We start from the raw sequence: 21,493 nt of genomic DNA on the forward strand, positions 1-21,493 counted from the left end.
TTTCCCCTTTTTCTAGAGCTCCACAAAGTTGACAAGTAAGGATGGTATTTGATAACACCTTCTAAAGCTGAAACTCCTTGCCTTGTTACATACTGGTTCTGTAACTAGTTTCAGCTAGTAGATTTATGTTCTTTCTGATTGGCAAATGAAGGAAAAACCCTGCAGAAGAATAATGTGTTCAAGATCTTCAGGCGCTTGGCAAGTGCCAACTCCTTGATCCTTACAGAACCGGTGGCATAAAAAGCATTTGAGGCCTTAGGAAGTGAGTCATAAACCATTAAACCATTAAACCAGTTCAGTGACCTCGATAAACACAGTGACAGCGAAGCCATCCCCCCTCATTCAGGTTGCTAAAAATGTTCTGTGGGTGTGACAAAGTTAGGCTTCCCCCAATCCAGGGTGGAAACAACGGTAAAGAGGTTTTCATAGTTCCTAGCCTCTCTGAAGGAGGTTTAGAGGTGCATGACAGATATTAAATCTTCCAGTGATCTTGGCCTTGGAAATGCGAAAACTTCCACTTACCCATGAATAGCAAAAGACTGTGAGGCTGCAGGAAGTGTCTTGAGCGACTTGGTAGGACCATGAGTTTAAAGAGATGATCACTCTGCAACGTGTAGAGTGGTGGCTGATAGCTCAGACTCTATAGAGTCTAGGACTCTAGAGACAGGATTTAAATCCCAAGTCTTTTCCTTGATAGCTGCCTGAATTCGGGCAAATACTTGATCCCTTTAAGCCTCAGTTTCCTCACCTGTACAAAGGGGCTAGCACGTGTGCCTTCCTTCTAGGGTGGTTGTTATCAATGGAGGCAATTTTGTCCTGCAAGGGACATCTGGGAACATCTGGACACATATTTGGTTGTCACACTGGGGTTGAGGGTCGGGGGCAGTTGCTGGAATCCAGAGGGGAGAGGCCAGCAATGCTGCCCAACATCATGCGGTGCACGGGACAGCCCCACAACAAATCATGATCAGGCCCAAAATGTGCAGAGCGCTAAGGCTGAAAAAGTCTGCCCTAGGGTTATTTTGAGAATTCAAAACAATAACTCATGTAGAAGCTCTTAAAAGACTCCCAGTATCATAGTATCATAGCAAGTCATCTGTTATTATTATAGGTTTGCTTTCATAAGACATTACACAGTCTACCTATAGGTAAATAAATTGACTGTAAAAAATATATATAATTTGTTAACAAACATAAATAATTTGCACTCTGAATTCATTACTCGTTGTGCATACACTAATGTCAGGATGTTGCTCTAAGGAGTAAAATGTTCCTCAGTCTGCGGCAGTCCTAACATGGGTGGTGCTGGGGATATGGAGCAGAATTCCAAGGCTGCATTCCATCCTGGAGGTGATCTTAGAAACAAGCGATGAAGGAGGCAGCAGCTGTGGCAGCAGCTATAACCTATCCATTCTGTCCTCTGGGTGCCTCTTAGAGAAGAGAGAGTGCCTCTCTCTCTAGACCTCAGCTTAACTGGCCTATTTCATGGCTGGACAAACATAGACTCCTCAGCCTCTTTTATATCCTTGACTGAACTGTAAGCGTCCAAGAGTGTGACACAGAGTGAAGCTGGGATGCTGCTGCAAGTGCAGTGCTTACAAAGAAGACTGCCTCCCCCGCAGGGTGGCATCAGGCCCGGATGAGACCGATGGTGAGCAGCAAGTCTCCTCAGGCTCAGAGAGTGCTGCTGTGCACGGAGTATTTCCAGGGATCTGCTCTCTCCCAGACTTCATTCTCAGCCCACGGTGACGTCTAGTGTTGAATGACGAGTGTTGTCAGGTTCAGTGGGCATTGCTACCAGGAGGGGCATTTCTGTGGAGCCAATGACCCCCAAATACTATCTCCAGTCCTTGACAAAGCCTAACGTCCTGCCAATCTCCTCAGATTGGGGGCACTGCTATTAAGGGAGGCATTTGTGTGGAGCTTCTCCCTCCCAGATGCCCTTCCCGGCCGTTGGTGGGGCCTCAAGTCTGGCAACCAGTCTCTGAATACCTTCAGAGACGTCTGAAGAGAGCACTGTTATTATGAGGTGCATTTCCATGGTGCTGCTGCTTCCCAGAGGTCCTGCTTCATCCTTGGTGAGAAACCAAGTCCAGTAAATCTGTTGAGGTCCAGAGAGTCCTGCTCTTGTCGGGTGCATTTTTACGGAGACATTGCCATCCATGGGTCCTTCCCAATCTTTCATGAGGTTTATAGTACAGTAAATCTCAGATTCAGAAAACTCTGATCCTGAGAGGTAGATTTATGTGGGTTCTGTCTCCAAATCATCTTTCCAAATCTTTGTTGAAGCCTACAGTCTGGGCTCAGAGGGCGCTGATATTGCAGAGGTGATTTCTCAGAAGCTGCTGCCTCGAAGGTGCCCTTCCAGCTCTGGCAGAGGCCTGAAGACAAGCAAGAAATGTCCTCAGGTTCCGAGAGTGCTCCTGAGAAGTGGAGCAGTTCCTAGGTGCAGTTGTCTCCCAGACACCTTTCCCAGGCCTTGAGGAAAGCTAAACACCAGCAAGATAGCTCCTCAGTATTGGAGAGCCCTCTGGCAGAGGAAAAGAGTTCTGAAGAGCAGCTGCCTCCCAGATGCCCTTCTCAGGCCTCAAGAAACCCTGAATTTAAGCAACAGGTCTCTTCAGTTTCCATGAGTGTTATTGCTGAGACAGGCGTGTTCGAGAGCAGTCCTGGTAGCTGGTCCCACCGAAAGGCCCAACTTCTCTCAACAGGGCCGAAAAACCCAGCCAAGACTAAGGCTCTGAAGACCTCATTAAGAGTACTCCAACTCTTGCTACCAAACCTGTGAAGTGTACCATTTCTCCTCCTTGGCAAAGACCCATTTCTAAGGTCCCTAATTCTAAAAAGGAGCTCAACAGGAGACATAGCCCAATACCCATAAAGTCCAGAATTGTTTGATGGAGTGACCAAAGGGAACGCCATAGAAGATGGTAGTTGGAATTAGTCCAACCAGAGAAACCCTGAGGTTCTTGAGAGTAGTGGTAGAAATAATAACAGCAATTCAATCGCACAGATCGACAATCTGCCTGATGGTGCAAACCCTTTTGGAGTCTGACTCCAAATGTCTTCCTGGAAGAAGCACAAAAGGGAGAACCAAGATGATTTTACCAAGCTGCCCTTGCCGCCCTTGTGCCCAATTTGATCATCTCTAGCTAGAGAAGGGTGAGGCAGAACAAGCGCTGTCCAGGGGGCTCGTAGGTCTTCCAAAGAAGCTCCCACAATATCTGGTTTGGCAGAGTGACTGGTCTGAGCCAAATTTGAAGGTGTGGCCAAAAAGCCACCTGCTTGCAAGAAAAGGCTCCTAAAACACAGGCAAATGATACCATTCCAGAGTCAGGAGGTGATCACGATGAGGCAGTCCTCAGTTTGAATTCTGTTGTGCCACACCAGGCTCCTCGTAAAGCCTTATACACGGTGTTCATGCCCCTCCACTGCCTTTGCTCAGGTTATAGCTGACAGAGAAGGACAGACTCACTTCTTTTATCCTATCCAAATTTTACCAAGCATATCTCAAGTTCTTCTTCCTCCAGGGAGACTTCCTGGATACAGTGCCATGTCCACGCCCAGGGTCTGAACTGGTGAAACCAGTGTGTGTGACATTAACCATGTGGCCACAGGGCCAGCCCCCTAAGTCAGTGGTTCTTAATCTTTTAATGTGGATCAGAACCACCCAGAGGGCTTGTTAAAAGACAAATTGCTAGACTTCAGACCCAGAGTTTCTGATTTAGGTCTGGGGCAAAGCCAACAATTTGAGCATTTCTAGTAAGTTCCCAGTGGATGCCCCACTCCTGATTCAGGGACCACCTTTAAGAACCACTACTTAAGCGAACACTGGGCTTACCACTTCCTGGCTATTCGCAATTATTATGGCTTAAGTCTTCGTTAGTACCTGGTCTGTGGACCATCTGCATCGGAATTATATGCACGCATTTTAAAAAACAAACAAATTTCTTTTCCCTACTCCAGACCTACTGAATCAAATTCCTAGTGAGGGACGGAAGCCAGGAATCTGAATTTTTAGCAGATTCTCCTAAGTGACTCTAATGCACTGTAAAATTTGATAATTACTGGTATATGCCTTAGATCTTAGCTCAAGATACATTGTTTTTATGTTGTTATTCCATGTATTATGTTATGCTGTCAAATTTAAACCTTTCTTAAGTACTTCCCGGTATAAATACTGTATTTGAAAACTTTTTTTTTTTTTTTTGAGGAAGATTAGCCCTGAGCTAACTACTGCCAATCCTCCTCTTTTTGCTGAGGAAGACTGGCCCTGAGCTAACATCCATGACCATCTTCCTCTACTTTATATGTGGGACACCTGCCACAGCATGGCTTCTTGCCAAGCAGTGCCATGTCTGTACCCAGGATCTGAACCAGCGAACCCCGGGCTGCCAAGAAGCAGAACATGCGATCTTAACCATGGCGCCACCTGGCTGGTCCCTGAAAACATTTTCAAACTCTAAATTGATGGACTTATATTATTATCAGTAGTAATAGTAGTAGAATATCTTCCCAAAGAGAAGATAGTCACTTTGAGGTTAGTTTCTCTCTGTATTTTTGTTGCCTACAAGACCTAACAGAAAGCTGGGCACAAATTCAACAAACACTTGTTCATTGGTAATAAAAAAAACCCACATATATACGCATGTACGTGTGATGTGAAATAAACACATGGGAGAGAATCTAAATGGAGAAGAAGTTCAGTGAGATAAGTTCACGGGGATGTCCAAAGAGCCTAGATTTCCATGTGCCTATGAAAAGCAGCCTGCATGGGCAAGAAGCCGTTTTCTTTGCAGTTTCCTAGGGGGAAATCCCTTTCCAGAAAGTCTCGTAGGGACGGCTACCTAGGGAGCTAAAGTTATGTGTTCAGATGAAGCTCTTTCTCAGGAGGCTGATAGCTCACAGTTTAGGAAATCAAGTCTTTGAGGTAAAAAAAGAGTCTTTTTGTTTGAAATTGTATCCCCAAATTATACCGAGCAGATGTGTAGTTTTGTAGAGCTCCAACGGACACTGAACACCCTTCACTCCGTCACTTTTCTCTGAGTTTGGAGTTTTGTATCATTGATGATGCTCTTGGTTACAGGTAGTAGACCAAAGTGCTGACATAGAAAAATGAGTTATTACTTCACAAAATAGGAAATCTGGAGCCATGACGGTATAGGAAATTCAGTAGCTCAACAGTCCCTAATGATACACGTGTTTTCCCTCCGTCCACTCTGCCATCTCCAGGGCACTGGAGAGCTCTCCCTTTCTGCACAAGTTGACTCTAAGAATTATGTTTAGACAATGTTATATCCAGAAAGAGAAAAGCATTTTTCTCATGTATATACTTTTATTAGCAAGAAAAATTTTTCCAGAAGCACCTTAGCATATTTCCCTTCTGGTCCCATTGGCCACGAAGGGGTCACATATCAATGCCAAAGCCAATCACATCGAACAATTCATTACTTGGGATGGGAAGGAGATCATTTCCCTGAACATACATGTTTAGGGACTGGGCAGAGACACCCCTAAACCTGGGGTCTTCCAGGAAGGAAGAAATGAGCCAGTGGGAATGGCAATTGGGTAAGTCAGTAACAGCCTACCATATTGGTCTTCAAATGACCTAGATCCGAAATATTAAATTTAAACATTGAATTTGATATTTGAAGCAGACTCTCAGACACTACCTCTTCAAGGCTTAGCAGGGCTGTCACTAAGTAAACATGAGCAATTCACTTCGATGCTCTGGCCTTTTGTGTTTTTACTTATAAAATGACAGTAAACATAAGAGCAGAGACCCCAACAATTCTAGCTGACACTTAATGGCACATAATGAGCTTATACAATGTGCCAGGAACTGTGCATTTTGCCTTTTGATACTTACAACAGGGCTATGAGACAGGAACTGTTGGAACTCTCATTTTTACAGAGGTGTAAACTGACCTGCAGAGAGATTGTGACACTTACCCAAAGTTGCACGGCCAGTAGATGGTGGAGTCAGGCTGGAAATCAAGACTGAGTGCTCCAGAGGAGATCTCTACAGTCATCTCCGGCTCTGGACAGGTTCAGAAACACTGGGAAAACAGGTCGTAATATGTTTAACAGAAATCTGAAATGTCAGGGGTTAAGGTAGAAAAGTAGGTGGAAGAATCATGGAATTAGAGCATAAACAGAAAAGATAGAGATATTTGTGATAGAATTAGGTTTACCAGATAAAAGTAGAGGATATCCAGTGAACTTTGAATTTCAGACAAACAATGGATAACATTTTAGTAAAACCACGTCCTAAATATTGCATGAGACTTGTTTATACTAAAAATGATTTGCTGTTTATCTGAAATTCAAATTTCACTGTGTGTCCTACAATTTTGTTTGTTAAATCTGGCAAACCTAGATGGACTGGATTACAACTGCCAGGGAGGGTGGATAGGTGGATGGATGGGGGTGGAAGAGATGCATAGGCAGGGGGCTAGAACTCTTTGGGATGATTTTTCACCTGTAAAGGGGTGTGTGCCTGTGTGGATGGGAGGGCAGGTGTGGGTATGGGTGTTGTGCACGTGTGGTATGTGTTTTCCTTGGAAATAGACCAGCAACGGAAGGCAGGGGCATATGATGAGGGTTTAAGGGAGATAGACCAGCCTAGAAGAACAAAGCATTTGCTGCCAAGGAGATGAGAATGTGACCATTTGCCTTGTGATTGCACCGGTGACTCACTGTGTGACCTTTGATCAATAACACCACCTCTCTGTTACGCAGGGCTCCACATCCTTACAAACAAGATAACTACTTCAGCTTTATTTCCACTGCACATGAGAACAAGGTCACTTGAGCATTGCTTATAAATTCCAGGATTAAAAGAGAGGCAAGGGATGGGTATTTTTGTTATATTGTGTCAACGAGAAGGAAGAATACAGAAAGCTTGTGTAGGCTTGGGATTCTTTTCTAATTTCTTTGGGAAGCACTGGTTAAATAATGATTCCAACCTGATGTAAGATGCACTGATTACAACCTACACTTTGTTTCCAAACCTTAATTCACATACCTGAATGTTTCCCTCGTTAGCTGCCTGCATCAGCCTCTAACTGAATCAGCGGAAATTAGCAAATTCAGACATCAGCTGTTTCTTTCCTGTGTTTAACCGGGAGCCTATTGCAACCCAGTGATTCCGCAGGATTTATTTTTTCACAAGTGCCAAAGCAGCACAACAGCAGCGGGATCTGAGCTGGGAGCATGTGCGATAAAAGCTGGTTTCTTTTTGCAGTTGCATTTGAATTGAATCGGCAAATGAACGGGGCTTTTATTAGCTTTGGAGGTAGAAGTCCATTACATTTCACTGGGCCTGTGTTATTTTGCTAATAAAACTAATACAGCCCAAGAAACAAGAACAGACGAGGGTGGCAGGGTTAGCTCTTTCAGTGATATTCCCAGAGGCCTCTGAAGCATCCTCCCACAAGTGATCAAATGGTCAGAGCCGAAGGCAGAGCATGGTGCAGGTGCATGAAAACAGGCAAGAACCACCACGGAGGGCACAGCTAGGGAAGATCCCAGTTGGGTGGCAAAAGAGGGTGGGAAAGGCTATGAACCTACTGACTCGGATTGGAGACAGAGCACCCACTGTCACCCTCCAATGCAGGGCAGCCTTACAATCAATGGAATGAAAATCATGAAATAACCATGCCTTCTTGGCCATTCACAAAGGACTTCCACACACAGTAGCCCATTTTATCCTTACTGAATCTGTGAGGAAGTTGAAGCTCATAAAGGGAAAATCACTGATTCTAATGCATATCAGAGGCAATATTCAAAATCAGGTCTGCTGGAAGCAGGGCCAGGACTTCCTCCCCCAGACCCAGCAATATTTTCCAAGTGGTGTAAATAATACCTGTCAAAATGTGGCCTTGGTCCCACAGGTGTTGAAATTCCCACCATTAGCATCCCCTTTGAGGTTGGAGAGGGAAGGAAACAAATGATGTATTGTGTAACCCATGTCATGCAGTGACAGGGCACGAAAACAGGGACCAATCCTTTCTGGATATTTCATCCTGGATGTCATGTTGGAAAGTCATATTGGAAAGCATAATTTATTGACATCTATTTATTCATTCCATCACTCATTCATTCAAAAAGTATAAGTTAAAGTTCTATATGCCAGACACTGTGCTAGGTACTATGTATTCAGTGGTGAATAAAACAGAGATGGTCCTTGCCCTCATCGGGCTAAGGACATGGCGAAGGAGACAGCCGTTAAACAAGTAAACAAAAGCCTGAGTATCTAATTACTGATTGTGCAAAGTGCTGCAGAGGATGATGATAGGGTGTTTTAAGACTGAAACACAGGGGAGGCTTCTCCAATTTAGAACAGGCCACTCTCAGGTGGTGACCTGAAACATGAGAAGGGACCCTCCAGGTGATGAGTAGGAAGAAATCACTTGAGTGGAGGCCCTGATTGGAGAGAGCTCTGCCCTTTCCAGGAGCTGAAAGAAGGTGCCTGGAGTTGGAATGAGGTGAGGGAGCAGTGAGAGGAAGGGAGAACGCAAAGGTAGGCAGGAGTGGAAGGACCAACCTGGGCTACTCTGTGCAGCCAACAGCAACAGGAGGGCCTGGCCTCTGGGTGGGGAGGGGAACCACCCGAAGGGCAGAAGACACCAAAGAGATTGAGGTGAACATTAGCTTTGCCCAGTTCCCAGGGGTACAATTCAGGTGCACGTGGTGGCCCTGACACTTCCTTACTTCGAATTCCATATCTGCCACTAATCCCACTCAAAGTGTCTAACCCCCTTCCATACCTACGCTATGGTAAATGGCTTTCAGTGCCACGTGCTAACAGGGGAGAAACAAAGCTGAGCTGCTAACTAGGTTTGTTGAAAATATTTTCCCAAGCCCCAAATGGAGACTGTGCCATAAACTAAAAGGTTTCTGACCAAGTCATGGCCACCTGCGAAGGCTGATCTCTGGTGCCAGTCCCACCTTCTCCTGCTGTCTTGTTTGCTGTTTGCGGCTGAATAAATGCCCCATGTTGGTACTGGGCAGCAGATCATTAAGAGTCACTGATTAACCGCCGCTGCTGTAGAAGTTTTGTAGTTTTGTTTTCCGCAACCTGAAAGGGTGCTTGCTTTATGATTTTTTAATTAGAGTGTAAATATTGCAGCCCCATAAACCTCTTGATTTATTGCTGACAGGTGTGAAAGTTTGCACTTGCTGTAAAAGGCCCCAAGTCTTCTCTTATCTCCAGCCTCTGTTTTCTCAGGCTCCCCTGGCAGCTGGCTTTTGGGGGTGCTTTCCCTGGCTGGATTTACACAGAAGGGCAGCACACGGCAAACTTGCCAAATGGAGAGCTTATCCACTGAGTTCCTCCCAGCATCTCCTTTGGGGCCTCTTCTTTCCTGTCACTTCTCTTTTCTTTCTGAAGCCACTGTGTGATCGTCGGGCAAGGAACCTCCCACGATGGCTCCCCTGTTCCGAGTCATGCTCCATGTTCTGAGTTTTCTTCTGATGGTATCACACGTTCTGTGGCTCCAATCCCTTTAACTGCCAAGAAATAGAAATTAATTTAAATACCCCTTCATGGATTCATTCAGTCAACAAATATTGAGTGTGGCTACAGTACACACATTTTTCCAGGTGCCAGAGAGACAGCATTGAGCACTGAAGTCCTTGACGTCACAAAGTACACATTCTAGAAAAGGAGAGAGGGAAAATACACACATGACCAAGTTAGTTAAAAAGATAATTTCAAACAATGACAAATGCTATGGAGATGATAAAATTGAGACCCATGGAAGAGAGTAGCTGGGAAGCTACTTCAGCCAAAAGAGCAGGAGATTAGGTTATTTTTCCATCTTTCTAGCACATGGTCCCTCACTTCTGTTTCTTTTGGAATATAATTTTATTCTTCTTGCTCTCACCACGTATTAACTTCTCCATCCACACGACCAAAAATGACCATCCCCTTTCTCTTTTCACACTGATTTAGTACAAGCAATCAACAGAGACAAATCATCCTCCCTGAGTCCCTAATCCTAAAAAATAGAATCTAATTGGCCCAGCTTGGCTCAGGGTCCATCTTGGTGAAAATCAGTCTTGAGCAATCAGCTAAGTCACCTATGCGTGTGGCCTACTCCTCATTGACCTGGGCAGAGGGGCATTTATTCCAAAGAGGAAGGAGAGTTTGGGCTGTACTCTGTGTTAGTTGTGGGAAAGGAGCAGAGAGAGAAAAATAAATAATGTGAGATTTGGTCATTATCTTCAATGCACTTATAGTCTCAGATATTCAGAGATACGTGCATGAAAATACAGCTCAAATATAATGCAATAATAAATGGTGCTTCTAATGAACATCAAAGACATTACATATTGTAAGAGCTCAGAAAAGGAGCCAGTAGTGTTTCACTAGATCAGTAAAGTGGTCAGAAAACACTTCAGATGGAAGGTAGGTTTTAAAAACCCAAGAATGAAGGGAAAGGTAAAGACCCAGCAGTAGGTTTGTTCGTGGTTTTCTTGGAGGTATTAAGAAGACCTAGAGGGGATTTGTAGCAGTTACCAGAAAAGTAACCAACTAGTAATGTTGCTTACAGATAGTTGTTGTTTTGTAGGCCCAGCCATTCCTGCAGAGGGGCAGTAATCCAGGAAAGAAATGGTGGCGTCTTAAACTGAGGAAGTAGAATAAGTGCCAGAAAGAAACAATGGGATATTTAGAAACAACGTGTTCTAATAAGCTGAACTAAATAATACAATTATCTTTGCAAGCTCAGAATTTGAAACTTGGCCATCTAGAGAAAACACCTGAAATAAAATCCCACAGCTACTTAACATTCTCTCAAAGTCCTCCAGGGAAGGAAGCAACACTGCTTTTCAAAATATTTTGAATTTTAAGACTTCCCGATTCCTATAGTCATGAATTACTTCATGTCTAGGGAAATTGCTCCAACATTGGGTGACAACACTTACCTTGATAGTTGTGTTTTACGCCAGCCACGTAATTATTAACAACGTAACTTTCATTAGAACTAGTATCCCAGTTTGGATGATAATTGAAGGTTATTGTATTCCTAGGACAATTTATGTAAAAGAAATTGTGTCTATTATTATTTCAAATATCAAGAAATAAGACAGAACAACTGTAAAAATTGTCTGAGGTCAAAGTGTCTAGGTGACTTGGAATTTAAGATGTTAAGTCACTTGGAAGTTTCTGGGTGACTATGGCACCTCCTTATAGACTTTGAAGGCATTACAAAACCCTTCTTGCATTATTATGCTTTCTCTGATTCTAACTGCATCAGGCAAATGGCCCAATCTTAATTCTTCAGTTTATGTTCCCATAGCAAAAAAGAGAACAGGAATGCATCATGACCTTTTGGTAAAATGACAGTTATTACTATCTTTGGCCAGAAGAAACATATTTTTGACAGCAAACCAAAGATTGAGCAGGGTATTATCTAACAGCAGCTTTTCTAACACTAAAGTGAAAAAATAAATGAGTAAAGGATTTGTATGTCATTCAACAGAGTTTTAGCGTCAGCCATAATAGTTCTTAGTGGAAAAATGTTTAATACCCTCTGCTTAATCAAAACTAAATTCCTCATAAAGGACTATCTGATAATAAGAAAGAAATGTCTATTAGTAACTTATCCTACAATGTAGAATTGCTCCCCCAATCCCAAAGAATGAAGGAAAGCTGATTGAGAATATTCTAAGTACAGTATTAGGGTTTTGATAAACACAATAAAATCTCAAATACCAAATTGCTCAGCCAAGAACACAATTGGATAACCTTGGACAAGTTGACCCCCGCTGATTATTTTTCCCCAGAAGCTTAAAGTATGAATAAAATGCTCTGGTATTTCACTCTCTCATTAGTTTTTACATACTCGGGTTTTCAAGTTTCTCATATCCTTCTATTCTATTATCCTCTTTTATCTTTCTTGGAGTCTATTCCGGGAATTACTCATGCATAAAGATTATGTGAGAAGCCTTCATCTCTAGCACTTTTTTTCTAATTGTCAAATTTACAGGAAAAGGGATAATAACTATTGAGTACTGATTGATCCAAGTTTTAATAAATGCAATGGCGATTTCTATTCACAAGGAGCAATTGTGATGTGGTTTGCAGTAGACTGCTTTAATTAACAACCATATGTTTTCCAAATTTCTCCAAAAAAAATAAAATCTGAACATAGCTAATTCCCTTAATTTTGTTAATGGAGGGCAGGAAAAATGTACCTTATTGAAAATGCAAATCTAGTGTTCAGTTGAGACAGTTTCTTTCTTCTCTTCATTGATTTAAGCTTTGTCTCCTTTTTTGTGTCTCAGGCCAATCCTGAGGTTAGAGATGATAGCATAGCTTAACGGTTAAGAATACGTGAGTTAGAGTCATACTGCCTAATTCTAAATCTCAGCTCTGCAACTTGCTAGCTGGGTAAATTTGGGCAAGTTTCCTAGCATTTCTTAGTCTCAATAATTTATTTGTAAAATAGAATATCAACAGTACCTATCCCAGAGAGTTAAATACACATCGAGTATCAGCAAAGAGCTCGACATAGAGTAGAACCTTAATAAAATGTTAGCCCATTATGCAAAAAAGAATAACTGGAAGATAAACAAAGAGCTTAGATAATCAGCCCCTGAATAATCATGGACTATGCATTTCTCCTCCAGCAGATCTTGGTATCTGCTGACATCCTCTCTTTAATTCAAGACGCTTTCTCCAACTACAAGCTTTAAGTTCTCTATCTTTTTGGCACAGACTGAACACCATTCCCTGAGGGGGCTGTTAATTCATTCAGGCCAATGGAAGGCAATCATTAGAAGCAATTCAAAGTTCCTTTTGGACTTCCTCTGGGATGAGGATACAACCACTTCTGTATTATTTCCTAGAGAAAGGGTGACATCAACTCTGGTAACGTATTAAGGGTGACCGCAAGTTAGGAGGAAATATTTTCATCATTGCATTTCTGACCACAATAGTCGCATCAGGAAGATATCAGACACACTTCCTCCTGGTTTACTTTACTACATATCTACCAGACAAGACTGGTTTCTGGTACAGCGGTTCTTCACGTTCCGCGGTCCAGCATACATTTCGGCAGGTGTTCTTTTGATTCATTCAGGCGCGTTTGTTAACCGAGTTATGCACAGGTAACCACTTTTATCTTCAGTTAAGTAGCAGGACACACAAATCGTGATCCAGTCACACTGACATTCAATCTAGCAAGCTCTTTCCCAGTGTGATGCTGGCAGAGTTCTTGTCCTTACAAGCATTTTAAAGTTCAAGTCAGTTTTATACCTAGAAGTCTTAAAATTTTGCTCCAATTACCAAGAATGCCATGCACTGTTCAGAGTATATATTCTTTGCAGATATAACAGCTACTGAATCTAGGAGAATTTCATATTTATTTTAACTTATAGCATGACAGTGCTATAACATGGCTAGTTTTGGCAAATAGCATTTTCTGTCTAGCTGCTAAAAGTACCCTTTTACTACAACTACTCTTTTCTACAGTCCCATTGAATGCCTCTCTGAACAGCCAGAGCTCGTGTTCCTCATGGGCAAACCCAGAAAATCCAGACAAGCCCTTAGTGATAACTGCCTTCCACAAAACTGATGTGGTCAAAGTATCTGTGCAGTGACCCTTTCACAATGCCTATCGAACTTCTTTCAAAAGCATGGCTTTGTCCATTCTGTCTAGTTCGCAATAGGTCTCTTTCCTAAAGGATTTCCGAAGAGACCAAAGAGGTCAATAAAAATATAAATAGCCTTCTTCCCCTATACTTTAGTCCCATTCAACAGAATCAAGACTTCAGACTGAAAAAGGAATTAATATGTCTAAAAAGATTAGTTGTAAGATCTCCTCCATGAGTATTAGTCACACATTGGGGTCATCGAGACAGTATGTAGAAGACACTATTTTCAAAATGTCTTTTTCATAAAGAAAGGAGAGGACGGGGGCCAGCCAGTGGCGCAGCAGTTAAGTTTGCACATTCCGCTTCAGCGGCCCGGGGTATGCCAGTTTAGATCTCTGCTGTGGACCTATGCACTGCTTGTTAAGCCATGCTGTGGCAGGTGTCCTGCATATAAAGTAGAGGAAGATGGCACGTATGTCAGCTCAGGGCCAGTCCTCCTCAGCAAAAAGAGGAGGGTCGGCAGCACGTGTTAGCTCAGGGCTAATCTTCCTCAAGAAAAAAAAAAAGAAAGAAAGAAAGAAAGAAAGGAGAGGACGGTAAAGTAAGAAAGAAAGGAGAGGACTGTAAAGTGACTAAGTATTTCTATTCCATTTTCATGAAATCATTGGTGATAAGAGACAGAAAACATTAGGTCAAGCCTCTCATGACTTTCTAATTATAAGTGAAAAGAAAGTTTTTTACTATTATTTTTTCAGTCTTGCTGCTGGCTGCCAGGAAAGCCACTTGATAGGATACAATTGCTACCAGTAACAAGATTGTGCATGAGAAACCTCATTTTTTGGCACTACACTAAAGTTGAAAGTAGAGCAAGGGAAAAAAAGTTCACCTTTGTCAGACAGAAGGTTAGGTATTAAAATAAAATCTTAATGGAACCAAAGTGCAGACCTGTATCATGTCCAAGATTTCTGGTGGGAAAGTTTCAGCAGCAATGAACTATTTCCCAAATGGGATAATTAATGAGCAGTGCAATATTTCACAATAGAAACAGTGTCGTTTTGATACACCCAGAGAGACATGTGAATATTCTTCACATCAACTCAAAGTGGTCAAAATTTTTATTTGCTTGTTTGCTTTAAATACTTAATCGACTCCATCAACCTGGCAGTGTCCTGGGAGTAAAATGGTGCAGGGTCTGAGCAATTAACTAAACATAATGGATAAGATCGCCTCAATCTCCTAAATTGAATTTATTAGAAGAAATGGTTTCCTTTTGTTACTTAAATACAGACCATGAAAAATAGCCTAATTCAGAGGATTGTCTCTATGTATTTCAATGAAATAAACTAAAACCACTTGCGATTTCTACATCTTTACTTCTCATTCAAGGGACAGATCCTTTGAGTTTATTTTTAATCCCCAACACTGGTGTGAATTTCCCCCTGTCAAGGTTATCAGCTTCATCCATGCGACCAAAGATAGTGGTAACCTTTCAGTTCTCATTTTAGTATATATCTCAGGGGCATTCAAAACCTTTGAACATTTCTTCCTTCTGGAAACATATGTCCTTTTGTCTTGTCTGACTCTATTTTCTACTGGTTTCCATTTAATTTATCGTGTTGCTCCAATTCAAGCTCCTTTTCTGTCTCCTCCTCATCCTCTACCCTCTTCTATGTGTTTATTGCTCCAGGATCAATCCTGGCCCCCATCTCTTCTTTATCTACACTAAGTCCCTATGTAAATTCATCCAATTCCATGACTTTATCTATGTGCTATTGACTCAGCTTTAGTCTACAGCCCTGATCACTCTCTTGAGTTCCAATCTCATATAGGCAGCTGCTTCCTTGACACCCTAGTTGTATGCTAACGGTTGTATGTCTCATCTTTGACATTTTCAAAGAATATCTTGAATCCTTCCCTCTTACTCTCCCTTAACACACACTCACATCCTACTTCTCGAAATGTGCTTCTGTCCTCAGTTTTCCCCATCTCACTGAAGAGCGTACCATCCATTCAATGGTTCAAAGCAAAGCTGGAGGATTCATATTTAATTCCTATCATATCCTCCTCTATGATTTGGCCCACAATGATCCTAATGCAAACTACCATCATGTCTTTTCTAATCCTGTAACAGCCTGTTACATGTACTCTTTGTTTTTAATCTTACTCTGCACATAGCATAATCTATTTTAATGTAACTCATCGTTACTCCTCTGCTTATAATCCTACCATTTCTCTGGTCATACTTAAAGTAAAATCCAAATAATTCATTGTGGCCTACAGAGCTTTACATGATCTGGCCCATGTCTAACTCTCCTCTCTCACCTCATGCTATGCCTTACACCACTTATTCTACTATAATCACAATTATTTTCCTTTTCTCTGAACACACTGAGCTCATCCCTGCCTCAGGGACTTTGCATTTACACTTTCCTTTGACTCTTTGAATGTCTGCTTGTTGTTCCTTTAGATTCATTATGAATGTTATTTTCTAATGTAGTCAACCCCACTCCACTCCCTCTGTCCTGATCAGAATAGTGGTTGCCTCTGACAATATGAAAGTACAGATTGCCTAGAAAAGTGAATGAGAAAACTTTCTGGGTCATGAGCTTGGGTCACCAGGTTTGTGCATTTGTCAAAATTCAGTGAAGACTTGTGGATTTCATTGTATGTAAATTTAATTTTAAAAGAAAAATGGAAATATGGAACCCTAGTTAATGCTATGAGTGCTGAAGTGTACGGGAGAAATTGTACTGATGTCTGCAATTTGCTTAGAAATACTTCAAAATCTAAGGTATATTGAAAGATGGAAAAGGAATGTATAAATTAAAAAGTATATGATAAAGCAAGTATAGTACAGTGTAAATAGTATGATCTAGATGGTGAGTACATAGAAGTTAACTGGAAAATTTACGTTTGCCATATGTTACTTACCTTTGCTTTAAAATGTTATAGTAAAATCTTAGAAAATTATTTTTGTTAAATATCTAAAGAGATCAACTAAAAATGATTGGATCTGATAAGATAGTTCAAAAAGTAGCTGGATAAAACATAAATATACAAAAAATAGCTTTCCTATGTACCAGAAAAACTAATTAGAAAACACAATGGAAAATTAAGACTAAATTCACAAGAGCAACAAAGCTATAAGACTTAAGTTGTAATAGCAACAAAATCTATAAGACTCAAGTCATAATAGTAATGAAGGCTATGCCATACACAGGAATTCATTTGACAATATGAAGAAAATTATAACACTTTTTCCTGAGTCGCATAAAACCTAACCTGACGTCTCATACATCTCAGGGTAAAATGAAACATATCATAAATATTATAGAATGTAAATGTTACCCAAATTACTATAAATTTAATGCAATTTCAATGAAAAAAATCTAATGGAAACACTTATTAACATGAAAAATTGATTCCAAAGTATATTTGGAAAAGGAAGTGGGCAAAAATAGTCAAGAAAATTTGGAATAGAAATTAAAATGAGAGGGAGAACATCTTTGGATGTTGAAATAAATTGTAACATTTCAGTAATTAAAACAGTGTTGATTAACGAAATAGATTAATGGGACAAATTAGGGAGCCAGAAGGAGACCTTTATAAATATGCAATTTAATATATCATCAATGAATAATGTTAAATCAGGATGCATAGGATTTAATAAAAAGTAATGGCACAATTACAAATATATCTAGAATATAATAATGTCCAATCTCTATAACATATTCTGGATGGATTAACTTTCTAGTAAACATAATACAAAATAATAAACTTGCTAGAAGAAAATAAGGAGAATATTTTATATTATTTTGGTCAATTATGTCTTCCTCAAGAAAATACAATGATCATAACCCATAAAAGATAAAACTGACAAATTTGACCATGTACAAAGTTAAAATCTCTATAAATAAACAGACATTATAAACAAAAATAAAAATAAAGCATAGAGTGAGAGAATTATCTGTGACATAGATAGATATGGAACATAAATAGGATTTAGATAGATGAACAAGAACAGAGCTATTTGTTACATATGTAGCCAAGTTTTATCCCTAATATTTTAAGAGCTCTTTACAACTTAATAAGAAACAGAAAAAGATACTAAGTTTCCTTAGAGATTCAGAAAAATACACATTGGGGCAATAGACTCTCTCTCTTTTGTTATTTTTAGTTTGTAAAAATGATGCAAATAAAATTTAAAAGAGATTTGATAACAATTAGTGTTAGGAAAAATATGAAGAAAAGAACTTTCATACACTAGCGGTGAGTATAAAACTTCTGGAAGGGTATTTTGTAGATCTATCAAATTTTAAAATATTTTTTAATTGCAAGCTCCAAGTGTAGGCATACATCATTATACACACAAGTACATCTAGATTAACGTGCATATATATTTATTGCAGTGTCTTTACTAATACCAAAAGCTGGAGAAAACCCATGTTTACAGCTATCAGAAATGGTTATATAAATGGTATATTCACAGTATGAAATACTATGCACAAATTAAAAGTTTTATATACAAACATGAAAAGAGATCCATTATTTCTTGTTGAGTAGAAAACAAATGAGCTGTAAAACAATATGTATATGATTATTTCTATTTGTTTAAAAAATTATATACTTTTTAAATGTGTAGATCATGGCCCAGAAACACGAAAACTAAAGTCTCAGTAGTGATTTCCTATAGCAAGGACGTGTGTTAGAAGAGTGTAAAGTAAGGGAATGCTTTCACAGTTTTACATTCCCTTTTGGACTTTTATACATCCCTGCCCCACGCCCCCACCCAGCCATACACATACATTTTAAGAAATAGTGTGCTGGGGCCAGCCTGGTGGCACAGTGGTTGAGTTTGCATGCTCTGCTTCAGCGGCTCGGGGTTCACTGGTTCGAATCCTGGGTGTGGGCCTAGGGACGACTTGGCAAGCCACGCTGCGCCAGGTGTCCCACATATAAAGTAGAGGAAGATGGGCACAGATGTTAACTCAGGGCTAATCTTCCTAAAAAAAGGGAAAAAAGAAATAGTGTGCTATGTACTTCCTGGGAAAATTTATTTTAAAAAGAGAAATTGCAATGGAAGTAAAAAAGGGAGAAAAGAAAGAGGGAGGGAGAAAAAAGGAAGAAAGGAAAGATGGATGAAAAGAAGGAAAACAGCATATTGTAGAGAGGAAGAAACAATGGAAATGAGGAATATTTGGAGAATGAGAGAGAAGGCAGCAGAGACAGCTGAGTAACGAGGGATGAGGAGGGCCAAACCTTCCTAGCCAGTAGGCTTGCCCCTTGGAAACAGGGCCTTACCCTGAGTTCGGCACTTAAGAGGGGCCTACATATCAGAGATACACACATATAAAATATGGTCAGGAACTCATGGGCATGCTGTCTCTCAGGATCTGACACTCGGTACTGGCCCAGCATCACCCTAAACATCCACTGTTGAAGCCCCAGGGGAAAAACGCTTCTCCATATCTATTCTCTTCTGTCTTTAAAACAAAAGGTAGCTGCATGTGAATGCTAAAAAGGCTGTGGGCAGCGCATCAAGTACAGGGAACAAGTTAAGCAACGAAAGCATTTAGTGAGAGAGAAGACAAATTAATTAACTTGTCAAATCCTTCCTATAAGATAGCATGAATGTAATAGATTCTTGCATAACACAGTATCATTTCCAAATATCCATTTTCTCCCTTCTCTCCAGTTTCCAATTTCCAATCCCTCCAACTTAAAGTTTTGGAAAAATAGCACAGTCTTTGCAGCCATCGCACGTGACGGCTGAGGGGACATCTTTCAGCATTAAACAATTCACAATTTTCTTAAATGTGTGTGTGTCTGTGTGTGGGGGTGGGTGTGCCTACAGGTAACACGCATGAAACATAATACCAGTTCCTTCTATTAGTGGATAAAGCTCGATACTGTTTTAAGACGTGATGAAAATTGCAATATAAGTGTTAATTTGTATGAGGAAGCTAAAATAATTTGTAATAATGTTTGATAATGATAATTTATCATAAGCAACTGTTTAAATATTCACATGATATAAGAAGTTCTTATTTAATTTCTAAATCTAAGTGTTGATTTAAGAATTTTGTTGGCAATTCAAGATGTTACTGCCATAGCAAAGTGAAATTTCTACAATTAAAATTAAGAAAACACTCTCTAGTAACAGCAACGAATCAGGAAAAGTGTTCAAATTTGGCATTATTGTCAGTAGCACATAAATTGTGCAAATGTCTTGACTACAGTAAGTAACGTAATTGGTGATCTGGCTGAAATGAAGGTCAGAAATATATTTTATGGAAAATACATAGCAATTTATGAATTATTTATGTCTTAGTATTATTACTCATCCAACATCATTGGCCCATCAGTAGAATAACCCAGACACATGAAATAATAATTGAATACACTAGTCTTTCATATTTTGCCAACTTTCAATGATATAAAAATTTTAGTTTTACATCTGTCTATTTCATTGTTATAAATGAACATACATCAAGGTTTGAAAGGTTTGAGAAGGAAATACAGCTTGTTTAACAGTCTATTAACTTGATTTAGATCCTTTAAATATTTAGTCATAAAGTATATGGTCTACCATTTGTGCTCCTGCCCCAGGCCCTGCAAATTTTAAGCATGGACGTGTTGCTAGTTTCTTCACAGCTTAAGCCCTGTGTCCCGCGTTCCCCTTTTCTCTGCTTCTCCACACTAGGAAAGCATTGCACACAACCAACTGAACTGTTAATCTACTACTGCAGAACTCCCCTCTTCTCTTTGCAAGTTTGGGCCCTTGCTTTCTCTCTGATTTTAGCCTCCAACCTCTTGTAGACAGAGAGAATCTCACATGGAGAACTTGGTTCACTTTCACATCTGTAAGATGCCTAACTCCCTAGTGAGGTCACTTGAAATGTTTTTGTTTTCCAAGTACATTACCTGCTGCCATCATGGGAGTATAGACAGGGCAGTGCATAGGGAGAAAATAGTGGGGGTGTGATGGTGAAGTTCTCTCTTTCTTACCTATATCTATGAATACATATAACTTTTATTGTGCTGGAATAAGCACTAAATTGGGAGTCAGATCCACATTCAATGGGTTGGTTTGATTCTATTTGATTCAGTGTTGGTTCTATTCCATTTGTTATCATCCTTGAAAAGATATGTTGTCTTGAGTTTTTCATTTGTAAAGCGAAGGGGGAGTTGGAGAGAGAATTGGATGATTTCTCCCTAACCCAATGTGTTGTGGGACGGTATGTGAATTCTCTACCTCTGATAGGGAGCAACTGGGAGAGAGAGAAGTTGAACCCCTATCACTATCAATGAGAAAGGGGTAAATAGAAGTAGGCAGCTGGGAGACACTGGGCTGGATGATTTACAATTCTAGTTCCTAAAGTTGCCATATTAACTGCTAAAATATGTAGGCATGGCAAGATAGTGACATTAAAGCAGATTAAATTCCTTGAAAAAATAACTGGGGCTTCTTTTCTAGGCTATAGATTTACTGCAAAAGAAATTGAGCTATTTTCCCCTTTAGCTTCCCAAAAAGATACATAGCAATTTGTATTCTGGATATCTGGGATCCTCCCCAAGGAGAAGTTAATAGGCTATTGTTTTAAGATATAACATCACTTAAAAAAACTATTTTCCAAAGGTGGCCACATCTTCTGTGCTCTTCTGCAATATGACTGCTTTAATTATAGAAACTGGTGGAAGTGACACTGTACCATTTCTACACATGGCCCTCAAATGGCCTGGCAGCTGATTCTCTAGTCAGTCTCCTGCCTCCTGGAATACTCGGTCTTAGAACACTCTCTTTTGAAACAAAGCCGTCATGCTATGAGAAGCCCAAACTACATGGAGAAGCCACATGTTAGTGGTCTGGTTGACAGCCCCAACTGAG

Source organism: Equus quagga, chromosome 5 (assembly GCF_021613505.1).
Source record: "Equus quagga isolate Etosha38 chromosome 5, UCLA_HA_Equagga_1.0, whole genome shotgun sequence".
Taxonomy (NCBI): Eukaryota; Metazoa; Chordata; class Mammalia; order Perissodactyla; family Equidae; genus Equus; species Equus quagga.